The following is a 7,554-nucleotide window of genomic DNA, read 5'->3' as shown; positions in this document are numbered from 1 at the left end:
CCACAGTTCTCTCACAGGGGCGCAGGCGGCACGGAAGGCGCAGGCGCGGTGCACCCTGTGTGGAGGGGCACCTCTGGCCACTGCAACAGCTGCTTTTGCAAGCTGAGCAGTTCCGATAGCTGCTGTGATATGTTCGCCAGCTCTGTCAGCAAAGGCAGATGCTGTATTAGAAGGTCGATTCCTTGAATCTGCTTTTCCACAGCACCGTCCGGTGCTGCAGAGGGGGGCAAGCCGCACCCAGGCATTCTCAGTGCGGCAGGCCCATGCGCAGCACTGTCCTGAGCTATGCTGGCCAAAAAGGTCCATCTGGGCATTCTTGGCGTGGCAGGTGCCTGCGCGAACAGGCTAGGAGCCGCCATGGGGGTCCAGGACACGAGACCCCCGAACCTTGGCCCTGAAAAAGCAGTGGCCACTGCTGAGCCAAACGACAAGGCAGGCTGCGTGCCCTCCCGCTGCTCCGACACCCCCGCCAGTTTCTCTGCCAGCATGGGGTCCTTGGGGGGCGCGGAGTCCTGTGACTGCGCAGGATGACCCGATGCAGGCTCCATGGCATCCCCCGCCTGTGGAGCCGGGGGGGCTTTTCGGATATCTCTCCTTCACATTCCACTGAGGCAGGTTAGCCAGCTTTACTGCTACAGTCAAGGTCTATCAGCAGAATGAACATAGACCGCCAAGTGCGTAATAATTCTAGCACTGCCGGATCCCCATATGGGAGCTCGCGTCGTATAGGACAGCCTATGTCCTGCCACAGCCCAAAATCCAGGGTGGTGTCTGCATTCAGGGAGACGCCATGTAGGACAGCCCAGTCTAATACCACACAAAGTGTAGATACAAAAATGCTGCTAGCAAGAATTTTCTTGCTATTTTCTAAGTCCGTGAGAGACTTTTCTCTCACACAGAAGGGGTAGCAGGGAATGTAAACAACCCAGCCACCTGCAACCTTGAAAAGTCTTGTTTATGGTATAGTAGAAAAATATTTTGACAATGGATGTTTTAGGATTTTGGCCAATCACCCCAAGGGGTGGCTGATCCTTTGTCCAATTAGACTGTGAAGAAAAAAGTCTATAAAAGAGTTCGTAAAATAATTAAATAAATCAATCTTGCTGCACAATTCCTGCCTGCTGGATCTTCTCTCCTCCTCCTCCCTATGGCTGCGGGACACGGTGATATACCCTAGGACTGCGGTAATACCTATGCTAGGGGCTTTTAAAACATAGGCGCTTTTTTGTTAATTGATAGTATTTTACTTACGATAAATTTCCAAAACTACAGTAGCTTCTTGAGTTTGTCCTTTAGCGTCTGTTGCTTGGCACCGATATATACCCGCATCTTCTATGTTTGCGTTATAAATGGTTAGACGCGATCGAACGCCTTCTTTCTGAACAACCACTCTTTGACTAGAAACAATCTTCTCTCCTTGTGGGTTGTACCAATCTATGTTCTCAGGCTCACCAATGGCTACAAACAAAACCAAAACCAATCCAAATTTAGACATGTAGAAGGATATCATGCAACGCATATGCCTACCCAATGCACAGTCTATGCAGTGTCAGGAATTCATGCAAAATTCAGGAAGAATTTTTTCATGGAAAGTGTTGTCAAGCACTGTCTGCCCAGGGAGGTGATGAAATCACCCTGGAGGTGTTCAAGGGATAACTGGATGTGACACTCAGTGCCATGGTCTAGTTGACAAGGTGGTGGTCCATCAAAATATGGGCTTGACAATCCTGGAGGTCTTTTCCACCTAAGTGATTCTGTGATTCTATAATGTCAGCTAATTGCTAAATTATGAGACTTGTAAGAAAGACAAGCAGGACAAAACTGCAGGCAGATGTACAATTATTGAGACAGGGTAAATAGCAGCTCAAGGATCTCGAAAGGGGAAAAAAAACCCACAGAAAAGTACAAAGTCTTACAGGAAAGAAAAGGCTGTCCAGCAGTGACTGGATTAACAGGTCAAATCATCAGGCAATTGCACTGTCAGTGTAGTCAGGCCATGTGTCACTGTCAATGGAAGATCTAAACTCAGTAAGGATCTATATAAATCAGCTGCAAATGCAAATTTGCAGCTGATTTATTTGCTCCTGATTACTGCCTCACCAGAAAAAATCTCCTTGGTTGTCTCATTGGGTTGGAGAGGATTTAATTCCTTAGTTTAAATAAGTGAAAATATTTTAACTAAAAAAGCATCCTAACAGATATAAACTACCTGTACTGATATAGAAAATTCAAACTGATTCAGTGTGTGAAATAAAGAGATCCTAGACTGGAAATGTGAAGCCAGTGAAGTTTTAGTATTTACTACAGTTCTCAGAAGTCAACGTGAATATACAACGATATGTTGATTTAATATTGTGTATCAACTAATTCAGTTACAAATAAATAGAAAGTTCAAAATTTAACAAAAATTGTATACCTACAAATAAAATTAACACATACCTGTGCATGTGAAGAACTTGGATTCACCCACACTGAGCTCAACTTTGCTAAGGGAAATTGTAACTTGAAGTAAAGCTGAAAAATATAAAGTAGGTTGTAAATTCATTTGGGCATTTTTCATTTTAAATCTTATATTGTCAGGTTTTATATTGTTTTCATTCTATATGTAGAACCTGTTCAACAAGTACGAAATTTCAACTAAACATTGTTTTATTTTGAACTAAAGTACATACAGTGATAGAGAATACAACCTAAATAAGGATGTTACACAATGATAACAGATTTATCTCCCAAACCTGAGGAAAAAATTAAAGAAGAAAGGGAAAGAAAAAAAAAAAGAAAACATGGTAGAACTATACATGAACATAAAACTAGAAATTCAATGAGAAAAAGGTGATTTGTAACACACAGACTGACCAAGGGTAAATCGCGCCTGACCAACTCCACCACCTTCTAGGATAAAGTTATTAGTTTTGTGCACAAAAGAAAAACAGTGGGTACCAACAAGCTTGATTTTATCAAGTCTTTTGACACTCCCTCCCACAATATTCTCATATTCAAGTGTATTGGATATAAAAAGCAAGGCTTTGGTAGTGGGGATGGTTACAGGCGAGGGAGGTCAGAGGTTGTACTGTAACAGATACAGCCAGTTCTAGCTGGGTCAGGATGGACTCCCTGCAGGACACAACTGAGAGGGCTGAAGGAGTTTGTAGCACATCTTAAAATGCCAAAGAGAGAGACAAGAAGGCCAAAGTGATAAGAGCTGCTCCATGACACAGTTGGTAACACTCCAGGACTCTGGCCAATGCATGAGCCCATGAGAGAGCAAACACATCCCGAAAAGACTGTGGATAACCCACAACAGAACAGAGGAAATGAGTTAGGCAAAAGGAGCCATGGAAGAAAAGAGGGAAAAAGAAGGAATGGCAGAAAGAAACCACTGCATCCTCACCCCAGCCTCCTGCATTATCCAGCACCTCATTGAATGGACTGTTACCTGCATGGGAGGTGATAATAAGGGGAGTGAAGGCCAGGACAGGGAGGAGAGGTATCTCGAGTCTGGGAAAGAGGCAGAAGGGTGTTTTCCCAAAGTCTCTAGCTTTTTTTTTTTGTTAAGTGACAGATTTTACCCATGAATATGACATAACTTCAAAACATGCTAAAACCCACAACTATTCAGTTCTGTTGATAGCAAAAATTCAAGAAAAGCTGAGCACAGAAAAACTATCAGCAAAGAACTATCCACAGATATTAACAAGAAAACTTATCACAATTAAGAGAAAAGTGCAATTAAATAGATTTGCTATTAACTTTCATGTAATTAGCCTAGATAAGCAAGAATTAGACAAGATGTGAATTTTTGGTTCAATAGTCATATCAAAAGCTACACCAAAAAAAGGCAAAGAAAACCGAAGATTACTTCAGCATCAGTTTGCCAACCTAAATTTAACAGAACTGGCTATTTTCCACAAAAATTTCCAAGCAGCAAACAAAATTAAACATTAAATATCTGTACAGTACATAATATTTTTCAAAGCTTCTAAAATGTTTAGTCTCTTAGCTTAACAAACAAGTCCAAGAATGTAGGCAAAAAGCACTAGGAATACAGAAGTTGTAAAAAAAGTATAACAGGGGTATAAAAGAAAAGGCAAAAATATTCATGGCAACAGGATGCATATGGACCCTTAGCCCAGGGATCCAGTGCGATGCTGGTGGGAAAACCTGATGTTGCCCATCAAGGAATCTTAGTGCACTCAGGAGTTATTGATGCTGACTTTAAAGGTCAGATTTGCGCTATGGTCTCCACGCAAAAACCCCCTGTAACTATTCCTGAAAAGACCTGCCTTGCCAAATTAGTGCCTTTTAAGTCTTGTGTCCCCAGGATAGAACGACAAACTCACAAAGATAACGGCAGTGGATCTACGGGACTTCTGCAGGCCTTCTGGACTGCAGACATCTCTGGCCACAGATGATACATACTCTGGTCCTGCCGAACACCCAACCACCCCGGATTCAGCTTTGAGGTTTGATTGATATGGGTGCGGATGTAACCATCATCTCCTTCTTTGCATGGCCTCCCTCATGGCCTTTAGCCCCGGTGGGATCGGCCATCGCAGGATTAGGAGGAACCACACAGAGCTATTTGAGCGAACAGCTTGTGGTGGTGAAGGATTCAGAGGGGCACCCAGCTATGATTAGGCCTTATGTTGCTACCACTTCCTGTAACCTTTGGGGACGGGATGTGTTGGCAGCTTGGGGCGTACGGACTGGGACAAAATTTTAGCAGGGGTCACTGTGTGTAAGGGCGCACAGTATCCTACACTGCCTTTGCAGTGGCTGATTAACACACCAATCTGAGTCAGACTCTGCTCAGTTAGTTGAATTAAGGGCTGTTACCATGGCTTTTCAGCGATTCTCACAGGAACCTTTGAATTTGGTTACTGACTCTGCTTATGTAGCAGATATAACTCAACGCTTAGATTGTTCACTTCTGAAGGAGGTGAACAATGCGGCTCTGTTTTCACTGTTGCAAACCTTGTGGTCTGCGATTCTGGCTCGAGTGCATCCATATTACATTCTGCACATTCGAAGCCACACCAATTTACCAGGGTTTCTAACAGAAGGCAATACCAGGGCTGACATGCTGGCCAACCCTGCGTGGGTAGGGCCTCAGCCTCACAAAATTGCACAAGGCAAGGCATCGCACGGTTTCTTCCATCAAAGTGCACATACCCTGCAGAAGCAGTTTCATTTAACACCAACCGAGGCGCGCGACATTGTCAGCGCTTGTGCTGACTGTCATGGACTCGCTGCGCCTTTGCCACCGGGGGTAAACTCCAGAGGGCTAAAAGCCTTGCAGATTTGGCAAACGGATGTAACTCACGTCCCAGAATTTGGTCGGCTGAAATATGTGTATGTGTCTATTGACACTTTCTCCTCGGCTATGTGGGCTACTGCTCACACTGGAGAAAGCATCTGAGGAGAGAAGGATGTTTTTTCCTTCCAATTACTGTACATGTGACAGCATGGCACACTCCAATGCAGTGTGAGAGCAGGACTTGGTGCCAGAACACTGAGACAAGCCACCTACCACTTCTCATGAAACTGGAGGTGAGAAGGCTTTCCTCCAGTTGTCAAGCAGCACCACTGGTCCAGTTGCTGGAGTTCAAGTATAATTGTAGAAGCTGCTGGCATTCCAGAGATGTGGGCAGTGGTGACATACTAATGACACTCAGTGGTGTTGGCTGATCCTTCATTTTTCCTTATAAATTGCACTTCCAGTAAACTGAGAAAGGAAAGTTTTAGGGATCAGAGCTAAGAGTGCCACAAGGCTGCAGCCCTGAGCCACCTCTCAGGCACTGATCCCAGGGACATTGCTGCTGGTGGCAAACCCAAGCTGAGAAGGGTTTGTCACATGCAGATGCATATTTCTGTCCCCATGCAATCTTCTCTGCTGAGTTTGTAAAGCAGTTCATGGGGACACAACACTGAATTGATCCTGAAAATAAACATATCAAAACATACTGTGAGGATTGTTTTAAACAATTAATCTATTCTAGGCAAATATTAAAAAAATGTAATCATATATTATGTTTATATATATAATTGCTATGCATGTTTTCCTAAATGGAAATCTTTATTTTTTTGCTATATCTGCCCCAACATCAAAACTTGTCATTTATAACCCAGATGAGTTTATTGCCATGGCTAACATTCCTGTGAAACACAGCATATTTAACACACTCATATTTTCCAAAGACTCTGTGATGTACTGTTGCTAGTTCTGATTGTCCTCTGGCACTGTTTTCCTCCTGGGACTCCAGGCTGGGTCCTGCTGCCTCACAAGTGCACAGCCCACTAGCCAGGATACATAATTTCTCTTCCCAGGCAAGCACAAAACCCCGGTGTTGAGAATGGTGTCAGCATTTGAGTCAGTGCTGCTGGCTGGTGTGGGACCTGGTGATGGGGATGCACAGGGTGTGGGGATACTCCCTGTGAAACCCGGTGGTGCTTGTGCTCCTGCTCAGCTCCGTGGCTGCAGGCAGAGGGGCAAAGCAGGAAGTGGTTCCTTCTCAGCCTCCCCAAAACAGAAGAACTGAAGGTAGCAGGGTTGTTCCCTTGGCAGGTATCTGGCCTCACTCAGGAGAAGCTGCAGCCCCAGTGGAGCTGCAGCCCAGCCAGGCCAGGACATCTCTGCTGCTGTGGGAGCTGCAGCCCAAGGGGTTCCCCCACTCCCCCCATTCACTAAAACATCAAGTTGTCCTATAACATAACGGGAATGGGTTTTTTAATAAAAATGTCCCACTTTCGAGGAGGTAAAAAGATCATAAATCTTTAGACATAGCTCATTAGCTGGAATTATGCACGAGTAGGAATTTTAAAGATGATGTTCCAATTTTTCATTCAAATTATTGATACTGCAATCTTCCATTAATTTCCCTCTTACTTGTATATGCACTTAAGAGAACATATACCCTTCATCTATCTTGTCAGGCACATGCACCCAGGGTTTTACCAGCAAGAGACTGACAGAGCCCAAAGTTGGTAGAGAGAAAGCTGCAGAAACACCCACAGTGACAGGGAATTCTGAGTACTTCTCCAGCAAATACATGGGAACAGAGTTCTGTGACACAGGAGGCACACAGCCTCTATAGCTTCATAGCTTCCCCCCCCCGCCTCCCCTTTCCCCCCACATTAATTCAGTGGAAGTGCTTCAGTCACACCACTGAAAATGCCAGAGAACAAATCAGTATCATGGAGAGGAGGGTGCTGTTGATGCACTGCTGTATCATATGGGAAGCCAGGGAGAGCAGTCCTGTCTGCTGAGGTTTTGCTGCTACGAATGTAGCTGATTCGGGCAGATTTTAGTAGGGGGGAGAGAAGCTGCTGGAAGCTTCCACCATGTCTAGCAGAGCCAATCTCTGGCAGCTCTGAAGATGGACATGCTGCTGGCCCAATTAAAGAGGTTGGTAACGCCTCTATGATGACACATTTAAGAAGGAAATCAAAACAGCATGAGGGAAGTTTTTTCCCAGGGGTGGTGAGGCGCCACCGCCAGGAGGCATCCTGGCACCATGCGTGGCGATGTGGCCGCCATGGCTGGGGCCCTTCGAG

At 44.8% G+C, this 7,554-nt stretch overlaps 1 long non-coding RNA gene across 1 annotated transcript; it reads right to left on the bottom strand.

Annotated features, from left to right (window-relative positions):
* Positions 1–1,251: 1,251 nt before the first annotated feature.
* On the bottom strand, positions 1,252–2,517 carry LOC108446106. Its single transcript, XR_001861210.1, has 2 exons — positions 2,440–2,517; positions 1,252–1,458 (listed from the first exon to the last, which is right to left on the bottom strand). It is a non-coding gene; the product is annotated as an uncharacterized LOC108446106 (long non-coding RNA).
* Positions 2,518–7,554: the final 5,037 nt, after the last annotated feature.

This window comes from Corvus brachyrhynchos, unplaced genomic scaffold (genome assembly GCF_000691975.1).
Source record: "Corvus brachyrhynchos isolate BGI_N302 unplaced genomic scaffold, ASM69197v1 scaffold3, whole genome shotgun sequence".
In the NCBI taxonomy this organism is placed as follows: domain Eukaryota; kingdom Metazoa; phylum Chordata; class Aves; order Passeriformes; family Corvidae; genus Corvus; species Corvus brachyrhynchos.
Note: the sequence above shows the minus strand (reverse complement) of the source record. Positions and strands in the feature narration are given on the sequence as shown.